The sequence below is a fragment of the Amia ocellicauda genome, chromosome 10 (assembly GCF_036373705.1).
Source record: "Amia ocellicauda isolate fAmiCal2 chromosome 10, fAmiCal2.hap1, whole genome shotgun sequence".
In the NCBI taxonomy this organism is placed as follows: Eukaryota; Metazoa; Chordata; class Actinopteri; order Amiiformes; family Amiidae; genus Amia; species Amia ocellicauda.
Window position 1 is genome coordinate 37,934,526 of NC_089859.1, and position 15,097 is coordinate 37,949,622.

The window sequence follows — 15,097 nt, forward strand, 5'->3', positions numbered from 1 at the left end:
ATTTTCATTTTTGTTTTAATAAAAATATTTAAAAGAAATAACAGGCTCAGAAACAGACTATACCATATCATCAGGAAGGATGCTGCACACTGGCTGCAAATGGGACATGGCTTTGCTAAACAAGCAAATTCTCTACTTTAAACCTTATTCATCTACCAAGAAGAGCAAGAGTGCGTGACATCACACCAGGACATTCACAATGTAAACAACTAGCATAAAATGGTAGTTGACAGTGAAAGCAATGTTATTGGTTTTGATGTTTTGTGTGAAAGTTTTGATGTGAACAACAATAAGTACATATATGTCTGAGCCACTAGTCAGGCCCAGAGATGACCTGACCAGAGAGATGGATGTGGAGGTGGAAGAGATGCATGCCACAAACAAAGACATTAGTGCTTCTGAATGGTTAGGAAACATAAATGTAAACTGCATGCATTCATTTAAATAGTTCAATACATTTTAAGTCGAAATGTATCTGCACTGGGGAAAACTAAATACTAACTTTTACTTTTATATTATACATTATTTATTTCTATTTATTATACCAACTTACCATAAGTTGGGGACCGTAAGTTACAGTTTAGGAAGAATTAGATTAAAGATATTGTAATAATAATAAAACAATGCTTGGGTTGTCTTCGAGTAAGGTGGCAGATCGATTTTAAAAAATCAATTAAAGTTATACACTTAAATGGTTAGATTATGCCTTAACTTAGATATGTGTACCAAAAAAACTAAATTGTGACTTTAACCCTATAAATTACAGCTCTGAAACAAATTAGACACCACTGCAAAATTATCATTTACTCTGGTTTTACTATTTATAGGTATGAGTTTGGGTAAAATGAACATTTTAGTTTTATTCTATAAATTACTGACAACATTTCTCCCAAATTCCAAATAAAAATATTGTCATTTAGAGCATTTATATGTAAAAAATAAAAAAAATACAAAAAAGATGCAGTGTTGTCAGGCCTCGAATAATGCAAAGAAAATAAGTTCATATTAATTTTTAAACAACACAATACTAATGTTTTAACTTAGGAAGAGTTCAGAAAAACAATATTTGGTGGAATAACCCTGATTTTCAATCAAAGCTTTCATGCGTCTTGGCATGCTCTCCATCAGTCTTACACATTGATGCTGGGTGTCTTTATGCCACACCTGGCGCAAAAATTCAAACAGCTCGGCTTTGTTTGATGGCTTGTGACCATCCATCTTCCTATTTATCACATTCCAGAGGTTTTCAATGGGGTTCAGGTCTGGAAATTGGGCTGGTCATGACAGGGTCTTGATCTGGTGGTCCTCCATCCACACCTTGATTGACCTGGCTGTGTGGCATGGAGCATTGTCCTGCTGGAAAAACCAACCCTCTGAGTTGGGGAACATTGTCAGAGCAGAAGGAAGCAAGTTTTCTTCCAGGACAACAATGTATGTTAATGAGGGAAATAAGTATTTGATCCCCTATCAATCAGCAAGATTTCTGGCTCCCTTTAAAAGAGTGCTCCTAATCTCAGCTCGTTACCTGTATAAAAGACACCTGTTCACAGAAGCAATCAATCAATCAGATTTCAAACTCTCCACCATGGCCAAGACCAAAGAGCTGTCCAAGGATGTCAGGGACAAGATTGTAGACCTACATAAGGCTGGAACGGGCTACAAGACCATCGCCAAGCAGCTTGGTGAGAAGGTGTCAACAGTTGTTGCGATTATTCACAAATGGAAGAAACACAAAATAACTGTCAGTCTCCCTCGGTCTGGGGCTCCATACAAGATCTCACCTCGTGGAGTTTTAATGATCATGAGAATGGTGAGGAATCAGCCCAGAACTACACGGGAGGATCTTGTTAATGATCTCAAGGCAGCTGGGACCATAGTCACCAAGAAAACAATTGTTAACACACTACGCCGTGAAGGACTGAAATCCTGCAGTGCCCACAAGGTCCCCCTGCTCAAGAAAGCACATGTACAGGCCTGTCTGAAGTTTGCCAATGAACATCTGAATGATTCAGAGGAGAACTGGGTGAAAGTGTTGTGGTCAGATGAGACGAAAATCGAGCTCTTTGGCATCAACTCAACTCACCGTGTTTGGAGGAGGAGGAATGACCCCAAGAACACCATCCCCACCGTCAAACATGGAGGTTGAAACATTATGCTTTGGGGGTGTTTTTCTGCTAAGGGGACAGGACAACTGCACTGCATCAAAGGGATGATGGACGGGACCATGTACCGTCAAATCTTAGGTGAGAACCTCCTTCCCTCAGCCAGGGCACTGAAAATGGGTCGTGTATGGGTATTCCAGAATGACAATGACCCAAAACACACAGCCAAAGCAACAAAGGAGTGGCTCAAGAAGAAGCACATTAAGGTCCTGGAGTGGCCTAGCCAGTCTCCAGACCTTAATCCCATAGAAAATCTGTGGAGGGAGCTGAAGGTTCGAGTTGCCAAATGTAAGCCTCAAAACCTTAATGACTTGGAGAGGATCTGCAAAGAGGAGTGGGACAAAATCCCTCCTGAGATGTGTGCAAACCTGGTGGCCAACTACAAGAAATGTCTGACCTCTGTGATTGCCAACAAGGGTTTTGCCACCAAGTACTAAATCGAAGGGGTCAAATACTTATTTCACTCATTAACATGCAAATCAATTTATAACTTTTTTGAAATGCGTTTTTCTGGATTTTGTTGTTGTTATTCTGTCTCTCACTGTTAAAATACACCTACCATTAAAATTATAGACTGATCATTTCTTTGTCAGTGGGCAAACGTACAAAATCAGCAGGGGATCAAATACTTTTTTCCCTCACTGTATATATATATATACACAAAGCGGGGTACAGGCCACAGGCATGCACCACTGCAACACAATACATAATGAACAAACTATATACAGGGCAACCTCGTAAGGCAACGTCCCTGTAGACAGACAGGCTGTCAGTAAATCCAGGAGCAGCTCGCATGGGTGCTCGACTGGAAGGCATAGTCCGGTAGAAGGGAAAACACGGTTCACTAGCTCCCTCAGGATGCACTTAACAGGGGCAGACTGGGAGAGGAAAAAGACAGGAGCCAGAGCCCTTAGACTACTGGGGCTCGATTGCAGCCAATACCGGGTTCCCAATGGAAGGGACCAGTCCCATCACGTCCAACCTGTAGAACCAGGCAAATGCAAGCGGCGAGGCCCAAGCTGCAGCAGCACAAATATCTGCTAAGGGAGCGCCATGAAAAAGGACCCAAGATGTGGAAACGCCTCGAGTCGAGTGGGCCACCAAGTGTTCAGGCACCAGGGTCCCGGTGGACTAGTAGGCCATGGTAATGGTGTCCACAATCCAATGCGAGAGGCTCTGCTTTGAAAGCGCCTGGCCCTGTGTCCGTGCTCCGTAAGACACAAACAGTTGGTCTGAGTGCCGAAAGTCCATAGTGCGTTCCAAATAGCACCCGAGGGCCCGCACAGGGCAGAGCTCTGAAGCGAAGCCATCTCCTGCAAAACGGACACGCGATGGGTGTATGGACAGGGTGTGTAACTCGCTCACGCGTTTTACAGAGGTGATTGCCAGTAAAAATGCAGTCTTAAGTGATAACAGCTTCAGCTCAGCTGAGTTCAGTGGCTCAAATGGGGCTTGGGAAAGTGCGTCCAGCACTACATTAAGACGCCATGCAGGCAGTGAAGGGGTGCACAGCCAGGAAATGAGACCCAGGGGGCTTGCCATCAATCCGGACATGACATGTGGAGATGGCCACCAGATACACTTTGAGCGTGGACGGGGACTTGCCCTGGGTCCAACAACTACTGTAGAAAATGCAATATGACCCCGATGGGGCAATGAATTGGTTCTTGACAGCCGTCCTGGCACCAGTTGCTAAATGTCCGCCAGCGGTAGGAATACTGCGACCTCATAGGAGGGAGATCTCGCCGACTGAATAGTGGCTACTACCGCATCTAACAGACTGCAGGCAATCAGTCGCTCCCACTCAGGAGCCAAGCCCAGAGCTGGAGGAGGCCCGGACTGGGGTTCCAAAGCGTGCCCTGCACCTGGGACAAAAAGTCCGCTCTCACTGGGAGCTGCCAAGGATCTCTACGTGGAGGAGGGCAATCAGGTCTGCGAACCAGAATCTGCGAGGCCAACTGCGAGGGGCTATAACTAGAACTGTTGCTCATTCCCTCCTGACATTCTCCAGTACCACAGGGAGAAGGGGGAACGGTGGGAATGCATAAAGGAGACAGCGCGGTCATGTGTGGGCTAGCACGTCGATCCTTAGGGTTCCTGAGTGGTCTGAGTGGAGAACCATAGTGGGCGTGCCGCCACAATAGCTGCCAAGGAGCGTCCAGTTGCCCTTGCGCCGTGACACATCACATTGACCAGCAGGTCGGCCACCACCACTATCTCTCAGATAGGGGGCGTGGCCTGTGATGCAGTGACTGGGTCCGGGGCCTCAGCCAACTGGGCCAGGTAAAGGGCCAGCTCCCAGGCGGTCCTCCTCCCAGATTACCTGTCTGCTGTCCTTGTCCAGAGAGAGGGCAGAGAGGCTCCCCTCAGAGTCCCATGGTACATGGGCCAGCAGACTCAAGATGTGGGGGGGTCAGGGTCTGGGCTGCTGTTTGCGCTGCCTGTGCAGACAGGAGGGCGCAGATATGATCCATCCTGCTATTCAGGGCAAGAATGGCCTCATCTCTGCCTCTGTCTGTGAAGCCGGTTCTCTGTCGCCGATGGCGTGGTGGGGAGGGGGCTAACGATGACTCAGAAGAGGGGCTTCGCTCCGGCACTCTTCCCTGTCGTTCACGTGCTTGCGCAGGGGCGCACGTGTGCAAGCGGCACACTGGCGGGGGCACCGGTCAGTGTTTGCACTAGGGGCACACAACAACTGAAATGCCGCTGCGACAGCACACAACAACTGAAATACCGCCGAGACAAGTGGAGCGCCTAGCGGGCTCACCACTGTAAGTGCATCTCCACCCGGCAACGTTTATGTACACGGGGGCACTGTACTACCAACAAAACGCAACCTTGCTGTTGCCGGACAGAACACTGTGTATGCGAGAACCAGGTGCTGGATACAAGCGCCGTGGAGGCCCGTAGGCTTAACCACACCGTGTGTGCTGGGGTTTCCGGGGACACCGGGTGATGCAGGGTCCGGGGTCCGAGGGGTCCGAGGGAAGTAGACCACCAGCCGTAGCGTGATCTAAAACCGAGACCTGCACACACAGACAAGCAGGCTAATCAGAGCTCGTTCCCAGCGAACTGAGATAGCGAGATCTCCTACAGCCGCATCCGCGGACTGTACTGCACGCGCAAGCCGGGGGAGGAGCACCTCACACGGGCGAGATCTGTTATGACACACCGAGGCTCAGGCCAGGCAGCCGGGCCTCGGATTTTACTGCCGCTGCTAGCGTTCCTGCTGTGGAGGAAAAAGTCTTGTGGACAAAAACCCAACACAGCAGTCGGTATATACACTCACCTAAAGGATTATTAGGAACACCTGTTCAATTTCTCATTAATGCAATTATCTAACCAACCAATCACATGGCAGTTGCTTCAATGCATTTAGGGGTGTGGTCCTGGTCAAGACAATCTCCTGAACTCCAAACTGAATGTCTGAATGGGAAAGAAAGGTGATTTAAGCAATTTTGAGCGTGGCATGGTTGTTGGTGCCAGACGGGCCGGTCTGAGTATTTCACAATCTGCTCAGTTACTGGGATTTTCACGCACAACCATTTCTAGGGTTTACAAAGAATGGTGTGAAAAGGGAAAAACATCCAGTATGCGGCAGTCCTGTGGGCGAAAATGCCTTGTTGATGCTAGAGGTCAGAGGAGAATGGGACGACTGATTCAAGCTGATAGAAGAGCAACTTTGACTGAAATAACCACTCGTTACAACCGAGGTATGCAGCAAAGCATTTGTGAAGCCACAACACGTACAACCTTGAGGCGGATGGGCTACAACAGCAGAAGGCCCCACCGGGTACCACTCATCTCCACTACAAATAGGAAAAAGGCTACAATTTGCACAAGCTCACCAAAATTAGACAGTTGAAGACTGGAAAAATGTTGCCTGGTCTGATGAGTCTCGATTTCTGTTGAGACATTCAGATGGTAGAGTCAGAATTTGGCGTAAACAGAATGAGAACATGGATCCATCATGCCTTGTTACCACTGTGCAGGCTGGTGGTGGTGGTGTAATGGTGTGGGGGATGTTTTAGTGCCAATTGGGCATCGTTTAAATGCCATGGCCTACCTGAGCATTGTTTCTGACCATGTCCATCCCTTTATGACCACCATGTACCCATCCTCTGATGGCTACTTCCAGCAGGATAATGCACCATGTCACAAAGGTCGAATCATTTCAAATTGGTTTCTTGAACATGACAATGAGTTCACTGTACTAAACTAGCCCCCACAGTCACCAGATCTCAACCCAATAGAGCATCTTTGGGATGTGGTGGAACGGGAGCTTCGTGCCCTGGATGTGCATCCCACAAATCTCCATCAACTGCAAGATGCTATCCTATCAATATGAGCCAACATTTCTAAAGAATGCTTTCAGCACCTTGTTGAATCAATGCCACGTAGAATTAAGGCAGTTCTGAAGGCGAAAGGGGGTCAAACACAGTATTAGTATGGTGTTCCTAATAATCCTTTAGGTGAGTGTATATAGCACTATATAAACAAAACTATTATTTTTAAAAGGCTCTTCTTGTGAATGAAACTGAAACCGAAAGCGCAGCCGGACTTCCGGTGCACGGACGGGACAGAATCAGGATTAGACACAAGACAGAGACGATGTGTAGCAAAATATGGTGGGGAATAACAGTTTGAATGTTTATTACAAAGACAGACAGAGAGCTTACATTCTCGAGTCCAGCGAAATGGCATAAGAGGATGAACCTGCGCTGACGTCAAGTTTTATAATACAGGAAGTGGAAGGGACCTGTTCTGAGAGACATGGGCAGTGGCCAATGGCAGCTTTGATAGAGTGACGTTTCGATCAGGTTTCTACGTAAGTGTGTAGCATTTGGGCAGTGCTTTCGACTTCAAAGATAACTCACATTCACATAGAGAAATACTAGGACAATAGAACACGAGGGTGGTCACTCAATTTTTTTAAATTATTTTTATTTTTTATTTTTTTTGATCAAATCTGGATTTTCTTTACCTAGTGTCATTAAAAAGACATAAAAACTTATTAAAGTAAACAAATAAATAACTACCAAATTCATCATAGTACAATACCCTTGTCTAACGTTTGGATGGGACAGTTGATATGTTTTTATCGATGTGTGAACTACACCACATTATCAAATGGTGCGATTTCAGGGACACACAGCTCACTTCCGGGAGCTCATTAATACAAATATTAAACCGTCTATATGCTTCATTCATGCAACTCCCTAGCACCATTCATACATAATCTCAAACATTCACCAGTTGGAAAAAATCTAATTTTGATTGGCCTTCACACAGTAGGAGGGCGGGGTCTATTTGACCATTTAGGTTTACTTACAAAAGTTACATATGCCAACAATGGAAAAATAAAAGTTTCACCGCAAAACTGCATGAGAAAAAAAAAATCTAACATTAATAATTAGTAGGCAAAGTGAATAGTTTAGCAGTGCTCACAATTGCATGAAAAAAACACGATGTGACTGATTATTATAGGAGAAATACATGGAAATGGACACCCCTGCTTCAAGCAAACAGCAAAGAGTAGTGATCTGAAAGAATATGCGTAGCTGTGTCCGAGCTGCGTTATTTGATAAGTAGTAGTATTGCATTGTACAGTATTTTTTGCTTTCTGCGATTGGAAATGCATTGTATTGGCATGGGGAAGTGTAATTATGGTAATTAAAGGGTACCTTTACCCAGATCAAATGATTACTTTTCATCCTGCTGGTATTGTCAACAAAAGCTACACCCTCGAGTCTAACCGAATGGCTTAAGTTTTTTGGCAACTTTTTGGGTCAAGTAACACTCGAGGGCATCGTCATATTGCCATTTATTTACCCAGTTCAAAGGTCAATATGACATTGTTGTTGATAGCTCCAAGCGAAATCTTAGTGAGCAATATTCATGCCAGGACAGCTGTCTGAGATATCTGTAAAGTCATGATCTGTGATTGGGCAAAAAACCTCTAGGCTGATGACAGACTATAGTAACGTCCTTTCCATTGGTGCATGACCATGTCCTGTAGTTTTAAAGCAAGGAAGTACACGATGTAAACCAGATGTTTCTTTTCAGCAGATTCTCAGCTACGCAGCTAAAAACTCACATCTCTATCACAAATCGGTTCCCCGTGAATTAATACTTTAATACTCTGATGTATTTGATGCCCCACTTATCAGCTTCTACAATCTGTAATGTAATACATTATATATTGTATACAATTGTGTAAATTGGAATTTGTAAAATGTATTATGCATTGAACTGCACTGTATTATTGCACTTTGTATTACTCTTATAATTTGTAAGTTGCCCCTGGAAGAACCTGGATAAATGAGTGGAGGAACATAACGAATTCAGATGCCTAAAAAGCGGTGTCCTGAATGATACAATTAAGCAATTAACATCCTATCATGCTCTGTGGCATGTATACAAATGCTGAGCAGGCCCAGTTGACCTCGATTTTGGATCAAGATGGCAAGGGGAAAGGATCCAAGTGATTTTGAAAGAGGGGTCATTACTGGGCAACAAATGGCAGAAGCTTCAGTCACAAAGTCTGCTCAACTGGCTAGTGTTTCAATAGGAACAGTGACTAAAGTTACTCCTGCATTTAGATCTATCGGAAAGACATCAGTAAATAGGGTTGGAAATTGTGGTTGAAAACGCACATTCAATGACCGTGACGCTCGTGCATTACCGGGATATGTAAGGAAAAACAGAAGAGCAACTCTTTCCCAGGTGACTAAGAATGTTAATGCAGGACGTGATCAGACTGTATCAACAAGAACAGTCCATCAAGAACTACACAGAGAGGGATATTATAGTAGGGTTGAGTGCATAAACCCCTCATTACAAAGACAAATGCACATTTGAGAGCACAGTGGTGCAAAAACCATAGGCACTGGTCTACAGAGATGTGGAAAAAAGTGATATGGTCAGATGAGTCATCCTTCATCAAATTTTTGACAAGTGGGCGAGTGCATGTGTGGGACACCAAGAGAACAGTATAGGCCTGACTGCTTGACCCCAGTGAGGGGGTCTGGAGGCTCTGTTATGCTGTGGGGGGCATTATATACGTATATACATATATCTATCCCATAACAACATAAAACATGTAATAGTAATCACACAACATTTGCACTGTAATGTGTTGCATTCTGCATATATTTACCATGACAGCCTGTATGAGATATTTGTTTTGCATATTTAATGATTAACAAAATACTTGTAGTTTGAATGTCTTTGGTCTTATTTTGTAGCTTGTCGCCCAAACTTCTAAAAATACAGATATTATTTTTAAGTCATATCGCCCAGCCCTAGTTTGAGGAGTATGAAAAAATAATGTGAATCATATGCTATGACCTTTGCAGTTACCAGATCTCAACCCAATTGAACACCTATGGGTGATTTTGGATCGACGTTTTACACAGTGCTCTGCACCACCATCATCATCCTAACACCAAATGAGGGAATATCTTTTGGAACAATGGTGTTCCATCCCTCCAGTAGAGTTCCAGACACGCTTAGAATCTGTGCCAAGGTGCACTGAAGCTGTTCTGGCAGCTCATGGTGGCCCAAGGCCTTACTGAAACATTTAGTTTTTTCCTTTAATTGGTCACCCATCTGTAATTTGACATATTGTATATTTCTAAGTTGTTAAACTAATAATCGGTTTACTGCGTGAAACATTACCGATTTGATATTTCTCCAGTCATCGGTGTCACTCATTATTTCCTAAATTTGAATAGCCTGCTTTTAAAGGCTCATACAAGTATCCAGCTGCATTTCTTCATCCACATTACACTAGTTTTGTTTATTTTATCACAATCTCAGTACTTGCCAGTACTTTGTTCACACTAGTTTCCGTATACAGTATATATACATGCATCAACGACATGACTTCACAGCACCTGCGCCATTTTAGAGGTGCAGTGCAGCAAAGCTTAATCTATGCTTGTTAGTAAATAGTTGGCTGTTATTGCTTGAATATGCATCAGGAACACCTGATCTACTGAATTGGCTATACATGTGCGACCATTACAGGTAGCCTTTAACAACTGTTTTGCGTTGCATAGATATTGTGCATGTAGCTACGTTTTGTTTTTCATAACTTGCATTTGTTTTAGCCAGTAATGAATTGTCCATGTTGTAAAGCAGTGTGGTAGCCTGTATTGTTGTGGCAAGACAGCCACTGTAATTGTACTATCAATCATTATCCATCCTATGTAATTATCAAATGCAAATAGCATAGCCGTCAAGTCTCACGCACTGAGGCTCATGCATTGTTGCCAAGATCTCACGCATTTCCCCAAAAAGATTCTGTGTGGAACCCCCACCACCTCGCACTCAATAAATACACGTACCCCCCTCAGGCTGCTAGCATGAGCAGTCATTGCATTTTTTCAATGCGACAAATCACACACATGGACGTTTTGAAACCTTGTGTCCCATAGTCATTTCTGATACCCCCTTGCCAAGTTCATCTTGCCGCCGGGCCTTAGTGCTGAAGTATGTAGTTTGAAAAAATCGGGAAATCTTATGCTGCAGCATACAATTACATTCTCCATGATATTGTGCTTCCTTTGTGGCAACAGGCCCATTCCTGTTTCAGCATGACAATGCCCCCGTACACAAAGCGAGGTCCATACAGAAATGGTTTGTCGAGACTTGTGTGGAAGAACTTGACTGGCCTGCACAGAGCCCTGACCTCAACCCCTTCAAACACCTTTAGGATTAATTGGAACACCGACTGTGAGCCTGGCCTAATCGCCCGATATTAGTGCTCAACCTCACTATGCTCTTGTGGCCAAATGGAAGTAAATCCCCGCAGCAATGTTCCAACATCTAGTGGAAACCCTTCCCAGAAGAGTGGAGGCTGTTATAGCAACATAGGGGGGACAAACTCCATATTAATGCCCATGATTTTGGAATGAGATGTTCGACAAGCAGGTATCCACACACTTTTGGCCATATAATGTATAACAGCTTAAGTTCAGCAGTATAAAATAAAAATAATAATAATTGAAAACAAAATGCATTAAAAATAGATAACATTAGTATCGAAGCCAAGTGCAGTTCAGTAGTCCCATAATTTCTCAAAGATCAGAACTTTCCGATGCTTCTGCATAATGAGCTGCAGATTAATTGAAGGTGTTTATTACAGTGGCCCTGAAGTGCAAGTGTTGAAAAAATAAAACAGCTGCTGAAAAAATAAAGCAGGGGCTGTGAGATTTGCAGCGGCTGAGAGATTTAGAAGTGCTGAAAAAATAAAGCATGGGCTGCGAGATTTACAGTGGCTGTGAGATTTGGAAGTGCTGAAAAAATAAAGCAGGCGCTGCGAGATTTGTGGTGCTGAAAAAATAAAACCGGGGCTGCGAGATTTGGAAGTGCTGAAAAAATAAAGAAGCTGCTGCAGCATTTTCAGAAGCAATTACGGAAAGGGAGGTACATTGTGAAATATATTTGACTGATGCCATTGGACAGCAAGCAAGTCACATCTGTCGAGCTGCTTCTTAGAACAGCCAACAGAATCGGAGAAACGGGCGCCAACTGCGCAGAGCACGAAGTATCATATTAATATTGTTGTGATCTTCTGCTCTCTATCCACTTTGTGGTGACATACTAAGAGTTATAGGGCTGTCCTAAAATATATTCAAAATTAATGAAAGCTTATGGTAACACTGATTTAACTAAACATGTATATTTCCATATACAATTACAGTACTCAGCCTATATGTAAACTCTAAGAAGTGAAGGTTCTAATAAGAACCTTTTTGGATTCCCAGGGTTGATACTGTGGAGGAACCCTTAAGGTTCTTATTAGAACCCTTTACCAAGGTTCCCTGCAAACAAGGATCCTTAAAGAACATTGAATGTATGTTAAATCAATCACGATCATGATGAAAAGGGTTCTTAAATGCTCCCTTGTGTTTACCACGGATCTCACGGTTGCCAACAGGTTTTGTACAGAACACTACTGACAGTACAGACATGGTTTTAAAAGCAGAAATGTACATTCAGTATAAAAGGCATGTAGAATTAAGATAAGTTAGAGAGACAATGCAAAAGTCCTTAATAAAATAAAAATCCACCCATTTTCGAAGCCGCTTATCCTGGTCAGGGTCGCAGGAAGCTGGAGCCGATCCCGGCAGGCATGGCGGATCGGCAGGAATACACCCAGGACGGGACGCAGCCCATTGCTGGGTAATTTAGCTCTGCCAATCAACCTGGCGGATGGTGGGAAGAAGCGGGAGACCCGGGGAAACCCCGCAGACAGGCACCCGAGCCGAGACCCGAACACAGCGCCACCATGTCTATTAAATCAGTAAACTGCTCCTTCTGATGGAATTGTTAACGGATGTTTTCTGTTAGTGCTTAATAATAATAATAAAAATACAGTTGTTAATTTAGTAAATATAGCTACTTTTAACCCCATTCTGTCTCATACCTAAGCTTTCATTAATTTTGAATACATTTTAGGACAGCCCTATAACTCTTAATATGTCACCACAAAGTGGATAGAGAGCAGAAATTCAAAAGAATATTAATATGATACTCCATGCTCTGCGCAGTTGGCGCCCGTTTCTCAGATTCTGTTGGCTCTACCGAGAAGCTGCTCGGCTGACGTGACTTGCTTGCTGTCCAATGGCATCAGTCAAATATATTTCACAATGTACCTCCCTTTCCGTAATTGCTTCTGAAAATGCTGCAGCAGCTGCTTTATTTTTTCAGCCGCTGCAAATCTCACAGCCCCTGCTTTATTTTTTCAGCAGTTGCACTTCAGGGCCACCGTAGTTTATACAATTTTGTACTGCAGATTAACACAAAGCATTTGATATGCCCCCACACTTCACATAGAAATGCCATTCAGTGACACTATTTTCATACAGAAAAAACGATTTTGAGACATTGAGGGATGAAAATTTTGTGGTAAAGAAATCAATTAAATCAAAAAGACCTTAGAATATTGATTCTTATGCTTTTATGTATTACTAAATTTGCCAAGCTTAACAGTGTTGTCTTGTTTTATTTATATTATGTTTGTGTGTGTTGGGGGGGAATTATATTTTAAGTGATGTACAAAAGTATTTGCTCTGCCTCATTGAAAATGAAAACACTTTGCAACTGTCTAGTCTTATTTAATTTGCTGTAAAAGATAAAAGCAATAGTAAGTGTGACAAAATACCTTCTGAGTAACAGTATAATGCAACAGTGATCTTATCACTACTCACCATGCTTTATAAATATATATTGCAGTGTTCTTGTACGTAACTGTTTTTGGATTGCATAGCCTATATGCTGCATCTAATACAAAGGACTGTTTCCACAACACAATACAGAAATAAATTACCAGACAGACAAAATTAAGACAATGCAATGAAGTACTCAAATTAAATCCTCCAGAAGAGGTTTTAGGTTATATTTAAATTAATTTGGTTTTCCTGGTTTAGTACACCAACCAATGTGAACAAGCAGCTTTGTACTCTGTCATACAAATTGTTACTTCCACAAAAAGTACAAGGAGTAGGCCTATACAACTGGCCTAGACAAAGGTTACGGTTAAGGTTATGTACATTTATATGTTGATTAATTTAACGTTTCCAACCTTAAAACACATCGGGGGTTGGGAATTTGAAGAAGTTATGTTTGCATTGGCCTCCCTACTATCGCTGTACATGTGCCAGTTTGATTAATTCCTGGTTCATATGAAAGATTGTTTGAACAAATGAAAGTTGTTTAAATACATAAAATGGGGATCAACCGAGATATTCTGCTTGAATTATTCTTATTTCATAATCCCAAAACTAATCATACAAACTACTGGAAAGCATTAAATTGGTCAACTGTGGAAAATCCAATTTGTTCACTATAAAATAAAACAAAACAAAACAAAAACTCAATATGAAGCTTAGAACAGAAATGTGTAGAATTTAATAGATTGTATTTATGTACAGACACTGAATATAATTTATTTATTTTTGTATCCTTTGCTGAAATGTTAATGTATATTGGTCAAGTCCATGTTTTCTTGTAATATTTTTTTCAGTATATTGATTAGCCTACTTAATAGACCTCTTTTGAATATCCCATAAAATTACAGCCAACCAGGAAAGCAATAATATGTGAAAGCCAACAGCTGGAAATGAGTCACACTTGAAAGCGGTTCTCAGTTCATCAATGCAATTTGTCTTATTATAATGAAATCTAATAACTTAAAGAGGAGTGTGTGGGACCCCTTCACAATTTCAGTGATACTTTGAGGGTCACCAAAGAGTGACACATTTTAATTATAATAGTCTTTAATTTAAATCGGCTGCTGTTTTTGAATACCTGGCAATGATTATTCTGCAGATAAACCTTTTTTCCCTCCCTCTAACCCAAAAGCCTTTTTGAACTGACAGTGCGGATCAAATAAGTCAACCAAATACTTGTCCTTTGCAGAGTGTGCTCTTCATGCACAGTCACCAGTGCGTTCACAATCCAGGCTCAGCCACTTACACATTTTCAGCCATCATTAAAAACACACACACAAATACATACGCACACAAACAAAAATGTATTGTTAATGACTGGTAATAAATAAATTAAATGTATGACCAACATACACTTTCTTAAATCGTTAGCTCAAAACAGTGTAATTTCATACAAAACAATTGAAGAAACCTTTATATGCAGCACAAGAGATGAAAAAGATCCCATTTGAAAAACATGAATAAACCTAAAGTCCACTGAGATAAAATACAGAAAAAGTTAATTTAATTTAATAAAAACTGTAATATATATTGTTCAGTTTGGTACATTTAAATGAGTAAAATCAGCTAAAAGATGTAAAATCACTAAAAGCAAAAATGTAAGAAATAATGGTCATTTTAAACGACTCCAGAAACATGGGGCTGAATTAAATCAAAAATTTGACACACCCGCTAATAGCAAACTACAAACCTGTA

General features: G+C 42.1%; 1 protein-coding gene across 4 annotated transcripts in view; it reads right to left on the bottom strand.

The window, feature by feature from the left end:
- atp9b (ATPase phospholipid transporting 9B) overlaps positions 1-15,097 on the bottom strand; it is a 234,371-nt gene that overhangs the window by 189,006 nt on the left and 30,268 nt on the right. The gene's annotated exons all lie outside the window — the stretch shown is intronic.